The sequence below is a fragment of the Moschus berezovskii genome, chromosome 8, assembly GCF_049115385.1.
Source record: "Moschus berezovskii isolate FMDL1 chromosome 8, NW_MosBer_1.0, whole genome shotgun sequence".
Classification (NCBI taxonomy): domain Eukaryota; kingdom Metazoa; phylum Chordata; class Mammalia; order Artiodactyla; family Moschidae; genus Moschus; species Moschus berezovskii.
Window position 1 is genome coordinate 115,770,593 of NC_142467.1, and position 16,933 is coordinate 115,787,525.

The window sequence follows — 16,933 nt, forward strand, 5'->3', positions numbered from 1 at the left end:
TGCTCTAGACCTCTGAAGTGGGGAGACAACCTAGCCCAACCTCCTTTCCAAGGAGTCCTGCGCCTTCGATTGCACTGAAAGGCAATAGCACGGGGAAGCCTAGGAAGGGGCTGAGTCAGGTCGGACACACTTCCTCAGCCTGCTCCTTTCAGGGAAGCAACGCTGGGAGCTAGGAAAGCCTTCTCAAGCTCGGAGAGTGCAAGAGAGATGCAGGCCGCGCACCCGGAAATCTCGGTGCTTGGAGCCAATCTCAGCGTCTCCCAGGGGCAAAGCGAACGCCTCTCTGCCAAATCCAGCTTTGTAGACGCAGGCCGCTAGGCTGCCTCTGCATTGGCGAAGGAAGCTCTCTCCTCCCGCTTCCTGCGAAATCTGCTTCTCAGCCTCAGCGAATCTCAGTGGGAACGGTCTTTCCTCTGGGGCCGTTGCTCCTGGGCCTGGGGTTGCCGCAAGGGCACCACCCTCCCAGGGAAAGGCCAAACACACCCCACATGTCTTTGCTCGTCTGGAGAGCTGCAGGCAACCTCAAACTCTCAGGAAGCTTCTCGGCTGAGACGCAGAAGCACTCTGGCTGGGATCTCGCATCCCCTGCCTGGAGGCCCATGGTGCCTGTTTCTCCCTGGGCGTTGCTTCACCAGAGCGGCCAGGCAACCTCTGCCCCATCTACCCTTCTGCTCTTCCCTTCCAGCTGACAGAGTTCTCCCTGCTCTACTCTAGCCCTAGGAAGTTTGGAGACAACCGGGCTCCTCCTCCTCTGCAAGGAGTCCCGGGGCCCAGTTGGAGTGGAAAGGCGAAACCACAGGCAAGCCCAGGAAAGTGCTGAGTCATGTCTGACACACTCCCTCAGCCTGCTCCTTCATGGCTAGCGAGGCTGTGAGCTAGGAAAGTCTTTGGAAGCTCAGCAAGTGGCAGCGAGATGCAGGCCCCAACCCAGCAATCCCGGTGCTTGGAGCAGGTCTCACAGCCTCCCAGTGCCAAAGCGAGCTCCTCTCTGCCAAATGCAGCTTTGCACACGCAGGCCGCTCTGCTGCCTCTGCATCCACGAAGGAAGCTCTCTAGGCCCGCTTCCTGCGAAATCTGCTTCAGCCTGAGGGAAAAGCCCTTGGAGAGGTCTTCGCTCAGGGGCAGTTGCTCCTGTGCCTGGGGAAGAGGGAAGGGCACCACACTCCCAAGGAAAGGCCAGACACACTCCACACGTCTTTGCTCCTCTGGAGGGCGGCATGGAGCCTCCAACTGGGAGGTCGCTTCTCAGCGGAGACGCAGGGGCATTCTGGCTGTGATCCCGCAGCCCCTGCCTGGAGGCCCACGGTGCCTGTTTCTCTCTGGGCGTTGCTTCCACAGTGCGGCCAAGCAACATCTTCACCATGGGCACAACAGCGCTTCCCTTCCGTCTGACAGACGTCTCAGTGCTCTGCTCTAGACCTCTGAAGTGGGGAGACAACCGAGCCCAGCCTCCTTTCCAAGGAGTCCTGCGCCTTCGATTGCACTGAAAGGCAATAGCACGGGGAAGCCTAGGAAGGGGCTGAGTCATGTCGAACACACTTCCTCAGCCTGCTCCTTTCAGGGAAGCAACGCTGGGAGCTAGGAAAGCCTTCTCAAGCTCGGAGAGTGCAAGAGAGATGCAGGCCGCGCACCCGGAAATCTCGGTGCTTGGAGCCAATCTCAGCGTCTCCCAGGGGCAAAGCGAACGCCTCTCTGCCAAATCCAGCTTTGTAGACGCAGGCCGCTAGGCTGCCTCTGCATTGGCGAAGGAAGCTCTCTCCTCCCGCTTCCTGCGAAATCTGCTTCTCAGCCTCAGCGAATCTCAGTGGGAACGGTCTTTCCTCTGGGGCCGTTGCTCCTGGGCCTGGGGCTGCCGCAAGGGCACCACCCTCCCAGGGAAAGGCCAAACACACCCCACATGTCTTTGCTCGTCTGGAGAGCTGCAGGCAACCTCAAACTCTCAGGAAGCTTCTCGGCTGAGACGCAGAAGCACTCTGGCTGGGATCTCGCATCCCCTGCCTGGAGGCCCATGGTGCCTGTTTCTCCCTGGGCGTTGCTTCACCAGAGCGGCCAGGCAACCTCTGCCCCATCTACCCTTCTGCTCTTCCCTTCCAGCTGACAGAGTTCTCCCTGCTCTACTCTAGCCCTAGGAAGTTTGGAGACAACCGGGCTCCTCCTCCTCTGCAAGGAGTCCCGGGGCCCAGTTGGAGTGGAAAGGCGAAACCACAGGCAAGCCCAGGAAAGTGCTGAGTCATGTCTGACACACTCCCTCAGCCTGCTCCTTCATGGCTAGCGAGGCTGTGAGCTAGGAAAGTCTTTGGAAGCTCAGAAAGTGGCAGCGAGATGCAGGCCCCAACCCAGCAATCCCGGTGCTTGGAGCAGGTCTCACAGCCTCCCAGTGCCAAAGCGAGCTCCTCTCTGCCAAATGCAGCTTTGCACACGCAGGCCGCTCTGCTGCCTCTGCATCCACGAAGGAAGCTCTCTAGGCCCGCTTCCTGCGAAATCTGCTTCAGCCTGAGGGAAAAGCCCTTGGAGAGGTCTTCGCTCAGGGGCAGTTGCTCCTGTGCCTGGGGAAGAGGGAAGGGCACCACACTCCCAAGGAAAGGCCAGACACACTCCACACGTCTTTGCTCCTCTGGAGGGCGGCATGGAGCCTCCAACTGGGAGGTCGCTTCTCAGCGGAGACGCAGGGGCATTCTGGCTGTGATCCCGCAGCCCCTGCCTGGAGGCCCACGGTGCCTGTTTCTCTCTGGGCGTTGCTTCCACAGTGCGGCCAAGCAACATCTTCACCATGGGCACAACAGCGCTTCCCTTCCGTCTGACAGACGTCTCAGTGCTCTGCTCTAGACCTCTGAAGTGGGGAGACAACCGAGCCCAGCCTCCTTTCCAAGGAGTCCTGCGCCTTCGATTGCACTGAAAGGCAATAGCACGGGGAAGCCTAGGAAGGGGCTGAGTCATGTCGGACACACTTCCTCAGCCTGCTCCTTTCAGGGCAGCAACGCTGGGAGCTAGGAAAGCCTTCTCAAGCTCGGAGAGTGCAAGAGAGATGCAGGCCGCGCACCCGGAAATCTCGGTGCTTGGAGCCAATCTCAGCGTCTCCCAGGGGCAAAGCGAACGCCTCTCTGCCAAATCCAGCTTTGCAGACGCAGGCCGCTAGGCTGCCTCTGCATTGGCGAAGGAAGCTCTCTCCTCCCGCTTCCTGCGAAATCTGCTTCTCAGCCTCAGCGAATCTCAGTGGGAACGGTCTTTCCTCTGGGGCCTTTGCTCCTGGGCCTGGGGCTGCCGCAAGGGCACCACCCTCCCAGGGAAAGGCCAAACACACCCCACATGTCTTTGCTCGTCTGGAGAGCTGCAGGCAACCTCAAACTCTCAGGAAGCTTCTCGGCTGAGACGCAGAAGCACTCTGGCTGGGATCTCGCATCCCCTGCCTGGAGGCCCATGGTGCCTGTTTCTCCCTGGGCGTTGCTTCACCAGAGCGGCCAGGCAACCTCTGCCCCATCTACCCTTCTGCTCTTCCCTTCCAGCTGACAGAGTTCTCCCTGCTCTACTCTAGCCCTAGGAAGTTTGGAGACAACCGGGCTCCTCCTCCTCTGCAAGGAGTCCCGGGGCCCAGTTGGAGTGGAAAGGCGAAACCACAGGCAAGCCCAGGAAAGTGCTGAGTCATGTCTGACACACTCCCTCAGCCTACTCCTTCATGGCTAGCCAGGCTGTGAGCTAGGAAAGTCTTTGGAAGCTCAGAAAGTGGCAGCGAGATGCAGGCCCCAACCCAGCAATCCCGGGTGCTTGGAGCAGGTCTCACAGCCTCCCAGTGCCAAAGCGAGCTCCTCTCTGCCAAATGCAGCTTTGCACACGCAGGCCGCTCTGCTGCCTCTGCATCCACGAAGGAAGCTCTCTAGGCCCGCTTCCTGCGAAATCTGCTTCAGCCTGAGGGAAAAGCCCTTGGAGAGGTCTTCGCTCAGGGGCAGTTGCTCCTGTGCCTGGGGAAGAGGGAAGGGCACCACACTCCCAAGGAAAGGCCAGACACACTCCACACGTCTTTGCTCCTCTGGAGGGCGGCATGGAGCCTCCAACTGGGAGGTCGCTTCTCAGCGGAGACGCAGGGGCATTCTGGCTGTGATCCCGCAGCCCCTGCCTGGAGGCCCACGGTGCCTGTTTCTCTCTGGGCGTTGCTTCCACAGTGCGGCCAAGCAACATTTTCACCATGGGCACAACAGCGCTTCCCTTCCGTCTGACAGACGTCTCAGTGCTCTGCTCTAGACCTCTGAAGTGGGGAGACAACCGAGCCCAGCCTCCTTTCCAAGGAGTCCTGCGCCTTCGATTGCACTGAAAGGCAATAGCACGGGGAAGCCTAGGAAGGGGCTGAGTCATGTCGGACACACTTCCTCAGCCTGCTCCTTTCAGGGAAGCAACGCTGGGAGCTAGGAAAGCCTTCTCAAGCTCGGAGAGTGCAAGAGAGATGCAGGCCGCGCACCCGGAAATCTCGGTGCTTGGAGCCAATCTCAGCGTCTCCCAGGGGCAAAGCGAACGCCTCTCTGCCAAATCCAGCTTTGCAGACGCAGGCCGCTAGGCTGCCTCTGCATTGGCGAAGGAAGCTCTCTCCTCCCGCTTCCTGCGAAATCTGCTTCTCAGCCTCAGCGAATCTCAGTGGGAACGGTCTTTCCTCTGGGGCCGTTGCTCCTGGGCCTGGGGCTGCCGCAAGGGCACCACCCTCCCAGGGAAAGGCCAAACACACCCCACATGTCTTTGCTCCTCTGGAGAGCTGCAGGCAACCTCAAACTCTCAGGAAGCTTCTCGGCTGAGACGCAGAAGCACTCTGGCTGGGATCTCGCATCCCCTGCCTGGAGGACCATGGTGCCTGTTTCTCCCTGGGCGTTGCTTCACCAGAGCGGCCAGGCAACCTCTGCCCCATCTACCCTTCTGCTCTTCCCTTCCAGCTGACAGAGTTCTCCCTGCTCTACTCTAGCCCTAGGAAGTTTGGAGACAACCGGGCTCCTCCTCCTGTGCAAGGAGTGCCGGGTCCCAGTTGGAGTGGAAAGGCGAAACCACAGGCAAGCCCAGGAAAGTGCTGAGTCATGTCTGACACACTCCCTCAGCCTGCTCCTTCATGGCTAGCCAGGCTGTGATCTAGGAAAGTCTTTGGAAGCTCAGCAAGTGGTAGCGAGATGCAGGGCCCAACCCAGCAATTCCGGTGCTTGGAGCAGGTCACACAGCCTCCCAGTGCCAAAGCGAGCTCCTCTCTGCCAAATGCAGCTTTGCACACGCAGGCCGCTCTGCTGCCTCTGCATCCACGAAGGAAGCTCTCGAGGCCCGCTTCCTGCGAAATCTGCTTCAGCCTGAGGGAAAAGCCCTTGGAGAGGTCTTCGCTCAGGGGCAGTTGCTCCTGTGCCTGGGGAAGAGGGAAGGGCACCACACTCCCAAGGAAAGGCCAGACACACTCCACACGTCTTTGCTCCTCTGGAGGGCGGCATGGAGCCTCCAACTGGGAGGTCGCTTCTCAGCGGAGACGCAGGGGCATTCTGGCTGTGATTTCGCAGCCCCTGCCTGGAGGCCCACGGTGCCTGTTTCTCTCTGGGCGTTGCTTCCACAGTGCGGCCAAGCAACATCTTCACCATGGGCACAACAGCGCTTCCCTTCCGTCTGACAGACGTCTCAGTGCTCTGCTCTAGACCTCTGAAGTGGGGAGACAACCGAGCCCAGCCTCCTTTCCAAGGAGTCCTGCGCCTTCGATTGCACTGAAAGGCAATAGCACGGGGAAGCCTAGGAAGGGGCTGAGTCATGTCAGACACACTTCCTCAGCCTGCTCCTTTCAGGGAAGCAACGCTGGGAGCTAGGAAAGCCTTCTCAAGCTCGGAGAGTGCAAGAGAGATGCAGGCCGCGCACCCGGAAATCTCGGTGCTTGGAGCCAATCTCAGCGTCTCCCAGGGGCAAAGCGAACGCCTCTCTGCCAAATCCAGCTTTGCAGACGCAGGCCGCTAGGCTGCCTCTGCATTGGCGAAGGAAGCTCTCTCCTCCCGCTTCCTGCGAAATCTGCTTCTCAGCCTCAGCGAATCTCAGTGGGAACGGTCTTTCCTCTGGGGCCGTTGCTCCTGGGCCTGGGGCTGCCGCAAGGGCACCACCCTCCCAGGGAAAGGCCAAACACACCCCACATGTCTTTGCTCCTCTGGAGAGCTGCAGGCAACCTCAAACTCTCAGGAAGCTTCTCGGCTGAGACGCAGAAGCACTCTGGCTGGGATCTCGCATCCCCTGCCTGGAGGCCCATGGTGCCTGTTTCTCCCTGGGCGTTGCTTCACCAGAGCGGCCAGGCAACCTCGGCCCCATCTACCCTTCTGCTCTTCCCTTCCAGCTGACAGAGTTCTCCCTGCTCTACTCTAGCCCTAGGAAGTTTGGAGACAACCGGGCTCCTCCTCCTCTGCAAGGAGTCCCGGGGCCCAGTTGGAGTGGAAAGGCGAAACCACAGGCAAGCCCAGGAAAGTGCTGAGTCATGTCTGACACACTCCCTCAGCCTGCTCCTTCATGGCTAGCCAGGCTGTGAGCTAGGAAAGTCTTTGGAAGCTCAGCAAGTGGCAGCGAGATGCAGGCCACAACCCAGCAATCCCGGTGCTTGGAGCAGGTCTCACAGCCTCCCAGTGCCAAAGCGAGCTCCTCTCTGCCAAATGCAGCTTTGCACACGCAGGCCGCTCTGCTGCCTCTGCATCCACGAAGGAAGCTCTCTAGGCCCGCTTCCTGCGAAATCTGCTTCAGCCTGAGGGAAAAGCCCTTGGAGAGGTCTTCGCTCAGGGGCAGTTGCTCCTGTGCCTGGGGAAGAGGGAAGGGCACCACACTCCCAAGGAAAGGCCAGACACACTCCACACGTCTTTGCTCCTCTGGAGGGCGGCATGGAGCCTCCAACTGGGAGGTCGCTTCTCAGCGGAGACGCAGGGGCATTCTGGCTGTGATCCCGCAGCCCCTGCCTGGAGGCCCACGGTGCCTGTTTCTCTCTGGGCGTTGCTTCCACAGTGCGGCCAAGCAACATCTTCACCATGGGCACAACAGCGCTTCCCTTCCGTCTGACAGACGTCTCAGTGCTCTGCTCTAGACCTCTGAAGTGGGGAGACAACCGAGCCCAGCCTCCTTTCCAAGGAGTCCTGCGCCTTCGATTGCACTGAAAGGCAATAGCAAGGGGAAGCCTAGGAAGGGGCTGAGTCATGTCGGACACACTTCCTCAGCCTGCTCCTTTCAGGGAAGCAACGCTGGGAGCTAGGAAAGGCTTCTCAAGCTCGGAGAGTGCAAGAGAGATGCAGGCCGCGCACCCGGAAATCTCGGTGCTTGGAGCCATTCTCAGCGTCTCCCTAGGGCAAAGCGAACGCCTCTCTGCCAAATCCAGCTTTGCAGACGCAGGCCGCTAGGCTGCCTCTGCATTGGCGAAGGAAGCTCTCTCCTCCCGCTTCCTGCGAAATCTGCTTCTCAGCCTCAGCGAATCTCAGTGGGAACGGTCTTTCCTCTGGGGCCGTTGCTCCTGGGCTTGGGGCTGCCGCAAGGGCACCACCCTCCCAGGGAAAGGCCAAACACACCCCACATGTCTTTGCTCCTCTGGAGAGCTGCAGGCAACCTCAAACTCTCAGGAAGCTTCTCGGCTGAGACGCAGAAGCACTCTGGCTGGGATCTCGCATCCACTGCCTGGAGGCCCATGGTTCCTGTTTCTCCCTGGGCGTTGCTTCACCAGAGCGGCCAGGCAACCTCTGCCCCATCTACCCTTCTGCTCTTCCCTTCCAGCTGACAGAGTTCTCCCTGCTCTACTCTAGCCCTAGGAAGTTTGGAGACAACCGGGCTCCTCCTCCTCTGCAAGGAGTCCCGGGGCCCAGTTGGAGTGGAAAGGCGAAACCACAGGCAAGCCCAGGAAAGTGCTGAGTCATGTCTGACACACTCCCTCAGCCTGCTCCTTCATGGCTAGCCAGGCTGTGAACTAGGAAAATCTTTTCAAGCTCAGCAAGTGGCAGCGAGATGCAGGCCCCAACCCAGCAATCCCGGTGCTTGGAGCAGGTCTCACAGCCTCCCAGTGCCAAAGCGAGCTCCTCTCTGCCAAATGCAGCTTTGCACACGCAGGCCGCTCTGCTGCCTCTGCATCCACGAAGGAAGCTCTCTAGGCCCGCTTCCTGCGAAATCTGCTTCAGCCTGAGGGAAAAGCCCTTGGAGAGGTCTTCGCTCAGGGGCAGTTGCTCCTGTGCCTGGGGAAGAGGGAAGGGCACCACACTCCCAAGGAAAGGCCAGACACACTCCACACGTCTTTGCTCCTCTGGAGGGCGGCATGGAGCCTGCAACTGGGAGGTCGCTTCTCAGCGGAGACGCAGGGGCATTCTGGCTGTGATCCCGCAGCCCCTGCCTGGAGGCCCACGGTGCCTGTTTCTCTCTGGGCGTTGCTTCCACAGTGCGGCCAAGCAACATCTTCACCATGGGCACAACAGCGCTTCCCTTCCGTCTGACAGACGTCTCAGTGCTCTGCTCTAGACCTCTGAAGTGGGGAGACAACCGAGCCCAGCCTCCTTTCCAAGGAGTCCTGCGTCTTCGATTGCACTGAAAGGCAATAGCACGGGGAAGCCTAGGAAGGGGCTGAGTCATGTCGGACACACTTCCTCAGCCTGCTCCTTTCAGGGAAGCAACGCTGGGAGCTAGGAAAGCCTTCTCAAGCTCGGAGAGTGCAAGAGAGATGCAGGCCGCGCACCCGGAAATCTCGGTGCTTGGAGCCAATCTCAGCGTCTCCCAGGGGCAAAGCGAACGCCTCTCTGCCAAATCCAGCTTTGCAGACGCAGGCCGCTAGGCTGCCTCTGCATTGGCGAAGGAAGCTCTCTCCTCCCGCTTCCTGCGAAATCTGCTTCTTAGCCTCAGCGAATCTCAGTGGGAAGGGTCTTTCCTCTGGGGCCGTTGCTCCTGGGCCTGGGGCTGCCGCAAGGGCACCACCCTCCCAGGGAAAGGCCAAACACACCCCACATGTCTTTGCTCCTCTGGAGAGCTGCAGGCAACCTCAAACTCTCAGGAAGCTTCTCGGCTGAGACGCAGAAGCACTCTGGCTGGGATCTCGCATCCCCTGCCTGGAGGCCCATGGTGCCTGTTTCTCCCTGGGCGTTGCTTCACCAGAGCGGCCAGGCAACCTCTGCCCCATCTACCCTTCTGCTCTTCCCTTCCAGCTGACAGAGTTCTCCCTGCTCTACTCTAGCCCTAGGAAGTTTGGAGACAACCGGGCTCCTCCTCCTCTGCAAGGAGTCCCGGGGCCCAGTTGGAGTGGAAAGGCGAAACCACAGGCAAGCCCAGGAAAGTGCTGAGTCATGTCTGACACACTCCCTCAGCCTGCTCCTTCATGGCTAGCCAGGCTGTGAGCTAGGAAAATCTTTGGAAGCTCAGCAAGTGGCAGCGAGATGCAGGCCCCAACCCAGCAATCCCGGTGCTTGGAGCAGGTCTCACAGCCTCCCAGTGCCAAAGCGAGCTCCTCTCTGCCAAATGCAGCTTTGCACACGCAGGCCGCTCTGCTGCCTCTGCATCCACGAAGGAAGCTCTCTAGGCCCGCTTCCTGCGAAATCTGCTTCAGCCTGAGGGAAAAGCCCTTGGAGAGGTCTTCGCTCAGGGGCAGTTGCTCCTGTGCCTGGGGAAGAGGGAAGGGCACCACACTCCCAAGGAAAGGCCAGACACACTCCACAGGTCTTTGCTCCTCTGGAGGGCGGCATGGAGCCTCCAACTGGGAGGTCGCTTCTCAGCGGAGACGCAGGGGCATTCTGGCTGTGATCCCGCAGCCCCTGCCTGGAGGCCCACGGTGCCTGTTTCTCTCTGGGCGTTGCTTCCACAGTGCGGCCAAGCAACATCTTCACCATGGGCACAACAGCGCTTCCCTTCCGTCTGACAGACGTCTCAGTGCTCTGCTCTAGACCTCTGAAGTGGGGAGTCAACCGAGCCCAGCCTCCTTTCCAAGGAGTCCTGCGCCTTCGATTGCACTGAAAGGCAATAGCACGGGGAAGCCTAGGAAGAGGCTGAGTCACGTCGGACACACTTCCGCCTGCTCCTTTCAGGGAAGCAACGCTGGGAGCTAGGAAAGCCTTCTCAAGCTCGGAGAGTGCAAGAGAGATGCAGGCCGCGCACCCGGAAATCTCGGTGCTTGGAGCCAATCTCAGCGTCTCCCAGGGGCAAAGCGAACGCCTCTCTGCCAAATCCAGCTTTGCAGACGCAGGCCGCTAGGCTGCCTCTGCATTGGCGAAGGAAGCTCTCTCCTCCCGCTTCCTGCGAAATCTGCTTCTCAGCCTCAGCGAATCTCAGTGGGAACGGTCTTTCCTCTGGGGCCGTTGCTCCTGGGCCTGGGGCTGCCGCAAGGGCACCACCCTCCCAGGGAAAGGCCAAACACACCCCACATGTCTTTGCTCGTCTGGAGAGCTGCAGGCAACCTCAAACTCTCAGGAAGCTTCTCGGCTGAGACGCAGAAGCACTCTGGCTGGGATCTCGCATCCCCTGCCTGGAGGCCCATGGTGCCTGTTTCTCCCTGGGCGTTGCTTCACCAGAGCGGCCAGGCAACCTCTGCCCCATCTACCCTTCTGCTCTTCCCTTCCAGCTGACAGAGTTCTCCCTGCTCTTCTCTAGCCCTAGGAAGTTTGGAGACAACCGGGCTCCTCCTCCTCTGCAAGGAGTCCCGGGGCCCAGTTGGAGTGGAAAGGCGAAACCACAGGCAAGCCCAGGAAAGTGCTGAGTCATGTCTGACACACTCCCTCAGCCTGCTCCTTCATGGCTAGCCAGGCTGTGAGCTAGGAAAGTCTTTGGAAGCTCAGCAAGTGGCAGCGAGATGCAGGCCCCAACCCAGCAATCCCGGTGCTTGGAGCAGGTCTCACAGCCTCCCAGTGCCAAAGCGAGCTCCTCTCTGCCAAATGCAGCTTTGCACACGCAGGCCGCTCTGCTGCCTCTGCATCCACGAAGGAAGCTCTCTAGGCCCGCTTCCTGCGAAATCTGCTTCAGCCTGAGGGAAAAGCCCTTGGAGAGGTCTTCGCTCAGGGGCAGTTGCTCCTGTGCCTGGGGAAGAGGGAAGGGCACCACACTCCCAAGGAAAGGCCAGACACACTCCACACGTCTTTGCTCCTCTGGAGGGCGGCATGGAGCCTCCAACTGGGAGGTCGCTTCTCAGCGGAGACGCAGGGGCATTCTGGCTGTGATTTCGCAACCCCTGCCTGGAGGCCCACGGTGCCTGTTTCTCTCTGGGCGTTGCTTCCACAGTGCGGCCAAGCAACATCTTCACCATGGGCACAACAGCGCTTCCCTTCCGTCTGACAGACGTCTCAGTGCTCTGCTCTAGACCTCTGAAGTGGGGAGACAACCGAGCCCAGCCTCCTTTCCAAGGAGTCCTGCGCCTTCGATTGCACTGAAAGGCAATAGCACGGGGAAGCCTAGGAAGGGGCTGAGTCATGTCGGACACACTTCCTCAGCCTGCTCCTTTCAGGGAAGCAACGCTGGGAACTAAGAAAGGCTTCTCAAGCTCGGAGAGTGCAAGAGAGATGCAGGCCGCGCACCCGGAAATCTCGGTGCTTGGAGCCAATCTCAGCGTCTCCAGGGGCAAAGCGAACGCCTCTCTGCCAAATCCAGCTTTGCAGACGCAGGCCGCTAGGCTGCCTCTGCATTGGCGAAGGAAGCTCTCTCCTCCCGCTTCCTGCGAAATCTGCTTCTCAGCCTCAGCGAATCTCAGTGGGAACGGTCTTTCCTCTGGGGCCGTTGCTCCTGGGCCTGGGGCTGCCGCAAGGGCACCACCCTCCCAGGGAAAGGCCAAACACACCCCACATGTCTTTGCTCGTCTGGAGAGCTGCAGGCAACCTCAAACTCTCAGGAAGCTTCTCGGCTGAGACGCAGAAGCACTCTGGCTGGGATCTCGCATCCCCTGCCTGGAGGCCCATGGTGCCTGTTTCTCCCTGGGCGTTGCTTCACCAGAGCGGCCAGGCAACCTCTGCCCCATCTACCCTTCTGCTCTTCCCTTCCAGCTGACAGAGTTCTCCCTGCTCTACTCTAGCCCTAGGAAGTTTGGAGACAACCGGGCTCCTCCTCCTCTGCAAGGAGTCCCGGGGCCCAGTTGGAGTGGAAAGGCGAAACCACAGGCAAGCCCAGGAAAGTGCTGAGTCATGTCTGACACACTCCATCAGCCTGCTCCTTCATGGCTAGCTAGGCTGTGAGCTAGGAAAGTCTTTGGAAGCTCAGCAAGTGGCAGCGAGATGCAGGCCACAACCCAGTAATCCCGGTGCTTGGAGCAGGTCTCACAGCCTCCCAGTGCCAAAGCGAGCTCCTCTCTGCCAAATGCAGCTTTGCACACGCAGGCCGCTCTGCTGCCTCTGCATCCACGAAGCAAGCTCTCTAGGCCCGCTTCCTGCGAAATCTGCTTCAGCCTGAGGGAAAAGCCCTTGGAGAGGTCTTCGCTCAGGGGCAGTTGCTCCTGTGCCTGGGGAAGAGGGAAGGGCACCACACTCCCAAGGAAAGGCCAGACACACTCCACACGTCTTTGCTCCTCTGGAGGGCGGCATGGAGCCTCCAACTGGGAGGTCGCTTCTCAGCGGAGACGCAGGGGCATTCTGGCTGTGATCCCGCAGCCCCTGCCTGGAGGCCCACGGTGCCTGTTTCTCTCTGGGCGTTGCTTCCACAGTGCGGCCAAGCAACATCTTCACCATGGGCACAACAGCGCTTCCCTTCCGTCTGACAGACGTCTCAGTGCTCTGCTCTAGACCTCTGAAGTGGGGAGACAACCGAGCCCAGCCTCCTTTCCAAGGAGTCCTGCGCCTTCGATTGCACTGAAAGGCAATAGCACGGGGAAGCCTAGGAAGGGGCTGAGTCACGTCGGACACACTTCCTCAGCGTGCTCCTTTCAGGGAAGCAACGCTGGGAGCTAGGAAAGCCTTCTCAAGCTCGGAGAGTGCAAGAGAGATGCAGGCCGCGCACCCGGAAATCTCGGTGCTTGGAGCCAATCTCAGCGTCTCCCAGGGGCAAAGCGAACGCCTCTCTGTCAAATCCAGCTTTGCAGACGCAGGCCGCTAGGCTGCCTCTGCATTGGCGAAGGAAGCTCTCTCCTCCCGCTTCCTGCGAAATCTGCTTCTCAGCCTCAGCGAATCTCAGTGGGAACGGTCTTTCCTCTGGGGCCGTTGCTCCTGGGCCTGGGGCTGCCGCAAGGGCACCACCCTCCCAGGGAAAGGCCAAACACACCCCACATGTCTTTGCTCGTCTGGAGAGCTGCAGGCAACCTCAAACTCTCAGGAAGCTTCTCGGCTGAGACGCAGAAGCACTCTGGCTGGGATCTCGCATCCCCTGCCTGGAGGCCCATGGTGCCTGTTTCTCCCTGGGCGTTGCTTCACCAGAGCGGCCAGGCAACCTCTGCCCCATCTACCCTTCTGCTCTTCCCTTCCAGCTGACAGAGTTCTCCCTGCTCTACTCTAGCCCTAGGAAGTTTGGAGACAACCGGGCTCCTCCTCCTCTGCAAGGAGTCCCGGGGCCCAGTTGGAGTGGAAAGGCGAAACCACAGGCAAGCCCAGGAAAGTGCTGAGTCATGTCTGACACACTCCCTCAGCCTGCTCCTTCATGGCTAGCGAGGCTGTGAGCTAGGAAAGTCTTTGGAAGCTCAGCAAGTGGCAGCGAGATGCAGGCCCCAACCCAGCAATCCCGGTGCTTGGAGCAGGTCTCACAGCCTCCCAGTGCCAAAGCGAGCTCCTCTCTGCCAAATGCAGCTTTGCACACGCAGGCCGCTCTGCTGCCTCTGCATCCACGAAGGAAGCTCTCTAGGCCCGCTTCCTGTGAAATCTGCTTCAGACTGAGGGAAAAGCCCTTGGAGAGGTCTTCGCTCAGGGGCAGTTGCTCCTGTGCCTGGGGAAGAGGGAAGGGCACCACACTCCCAAGGAAAGGCCAGACACACTCCACACGTCTTTGCTCCTCTGGAGGGCGGCATGGAGCCTCCAACTGGGAGGTGGCTTCTCAGCGGAGACGCAGGGGCATTCTGGCTGTGATCCCGCAGCCCCTGCCTGGAGGCCCACGGTGCCTGTTTCTCTCTGGGCGTTGCTTCCACAGTGCGGCCAAGCAACATCTTCACCATGGGCACAACAGCGCTTCCCTTCCGTCTGACAGACGTCTCAGTGCTCTGCTCTAGACCTCTGAAGTGGGGAGACAACCGAGCCCAGCCTCCTTTCCAAGGAGTCCTGCGCCTTCGATTGCACTGAAAGGCAATAGCACGGGGAAGCCTAGGAAGGGGCTGAGTCACGTCGGACACACTTCCTCAGCCTGCTCCTTTCAGGGAAGCAACGCTGGGAGCTAGGAAAGCCTTCTCAAGCTCGGAGAGTGCAAGAGAGATGCAGGCCGCGCACCCGGAAATCTCGGTGCTTGGAGCCAATCTCAGCGTCTCCCAGGGGCAAAGCGAACGCCTCTCTGCCAAATCCAGCTTTGCAGACGCAGGCCGCTAGGCTGCCTCTGCATTGGTGAAGGAAGCTCTCTCCTCCCGCTTCCTGCGAAATCTGCTTCTCAGCCTCAGCGAATCTCAGTGGGAACGGTCTTTCCTCTGGGGCCGTTGCTCCTGGGCCTGGGGCTGCCGCAAGGGCACCACCCTCCCAGGGAAAGGCCAAACACACCCCACATGTCTTTGCTCGTCTGGAGAGCTGCAGGCAACCTCAAACTCTCAGGAAGCTTCTCGGCTGAGACGCAGAAGCACTCTGGCTGGGATCTCGCATCCCCTGCCTGGACGCCCATGGTGCCTGTTTCTCCCTGGGCGTTGCTTCACCAGAGCGGCCAGGCAACCTCTGCCCCATCTACCCTTCTGCTCTTCCCTTCCAGCTGACAGAGTTCTCCCTGCTCTACTCTAGCCCTAGGAAGTTTGGAGACAACCGGGCTCCTCCTCCTCTGCAAGGAGTCCCGGGGCCCAGTTGGAGTGGAAAGGCGAAACCACAGGCAAGCCCAGGAAAGTGCTGAGTCATGTCTGACACCCTCCCTCAGCCTGCTCCTTCATGGCTAGCGAGGCTGTGAGCTAGGAAAGTCTTTGGAAGCTCTGCAAGTGGCAGCGAGATGCAGGCCCCAAACCCAGCAATCCCGGTGCTTGGAGCAGGTCTCACAGCCTCCCAGTGCCAAAGCGAGCTCCTCTCTGCCAAATGCAGCTTTGCACACGCAGGCCGCTCTGCTGCCTCTGCATCCACGAAGGAAGCTCTCGAGGCCCGCTTCCTGCGAAATCTGCTTCAGCCTGAGGGAAAAGCCCTTGGAGAGGTCTTCGCTCAGGGGCAGTTGCTCCTGTGCCTGGGGAAGAGGGAAGGGCACCACACTCCCATGGAAAGGCCAGACACACTCCACACGTCTTTGCTCCTCTGGAGGGCGGCATGGAGCCTCCAACTGGGAGGTCGCTTCTCAGCGGAGAAGCAGGGGCATTCTGGCTGTGATCCCGCAGCCCCTGCCTGGAGGCCCACGGTTCCTGTTTCTCTCTGGGCGTTGCTTCCACAGTGCGGCCAAGCAACATCTTCACCATGGGCAAAACAGCGCTTCCCTTCCGTCTGACAGACGTCTCAGTGGTCTGCTCTACACCTCTGAATTGGGGAGACAACCGAGCCCAGCCTCCTTTCCAAGGAGTCCTGCGCCTTCCATTGCACTGAAAGGCAATAGCACGGGGAAGCCTAGGAAGGGGCTGAGTCATGTCGGACACACTTCCTCAGCCTGCTCCTTTCAGGGAAGCAACGCTGGAGCTAGCAAAGCCTTCTCAAGCTCGGAGAGTGCAAGAGAGATGCAGGCCGCGCACCCGGAAATCTCGGTGCTTGGAGCCAATCTCAGCGTCTCCCAGGGGCAAAGCGAACGCCTCTCTGCCAAATCCAGCTTTGCAGACGCAGGCCGCTAGGCTGCCTCTGCATTGGCGAAGGAAGCTCTCTCCTCCCGCTTCCTGCGAAATCTGCTTCTCAGCCTCAGCGAATCTCAGTGGGAACGGTCTTTCCTCTGGGGCCGTTGCTCCTGGGCCTGGGGCTGCCGCAAGGGCACCACCCTCCCAGGGAAAGGCCAAACACACCCCACATGTCTTTGCTCCTCTGGAGAGCTGCAGGCAACCTCAAACTCTCAGGAAGCTTCTCGGCTGAGAAGCAGAAGCACTCTGGCTGGGATCTCGCATCCCCTGCCTGGAGGCCCATGGTGCCTGTTTCTCCCTGGGCGTTGCTTCACCAGAGCGGCCAGGCAACCTCTGCCCCATCTACCCTTCTGCTCTTCCCTTCCAGCTGACAGAGTTCTCCCTGCTCTACTCTAGCCCTAGGAAGTTTGGAGACAACCGGGCTCCTCCTCCTCTGCAAGGAGTCCCGGGGCCCAGTTGGAGTGGAAAGGCGAAACCACAGGCAAGCCCAGGAAAGTGCTGAGTCATGTCTGACACACTCCCTCAGCCTGCTCCTTCATGGCTAGCGAGGCTGTGAGCTAGGAAAGTCTTTGGAAGCTCAGCAAGTGGCAGCGAGATGCAGGCCCCAACCCAGCAATCCCGGTGCTTGGAGCAGGTCTCACAGCCTCCCAGTGCCAAAGCGAGCTCCTCTCTGCCAAATGCAGCTTTGCACACGCAGGCCGCTCTGCTGCCTCTGCATCCACGAAGGAAGCTCTCTAGGCCCGCTTCCTGCGAAATCTGCTTCAGCCTGAGGGAAAAGCCCTTGGAGAGGTCTTCGCTCAGGGGCAGTTGCTCCTGTGCCTGGGGAAGAGGGAAGGGCACCACACTCCCAAGGAAAGGCCAGACACACTCCACACGTCTTTGCTCCTCTGGAGGGCGGCATGGAGCCTCCAACTGGGAGGTCGCTTCTCAGCGGAGACGCAGGGGCATTCTGGCTGTGATCCCGCAGCCCCTGCCTGGAGGCCCACGGTGCCTGTTTCTCTCTGGGCGTTGCTTCCACAGTGCGGCCAAGCAACATCTTCACCATGGGCACAACAGCGCTTCCCTTCCGTCTGACAGACGTCTCAGTGCTCTGCTCTAGACCTCTGAAGTGGGGAGACA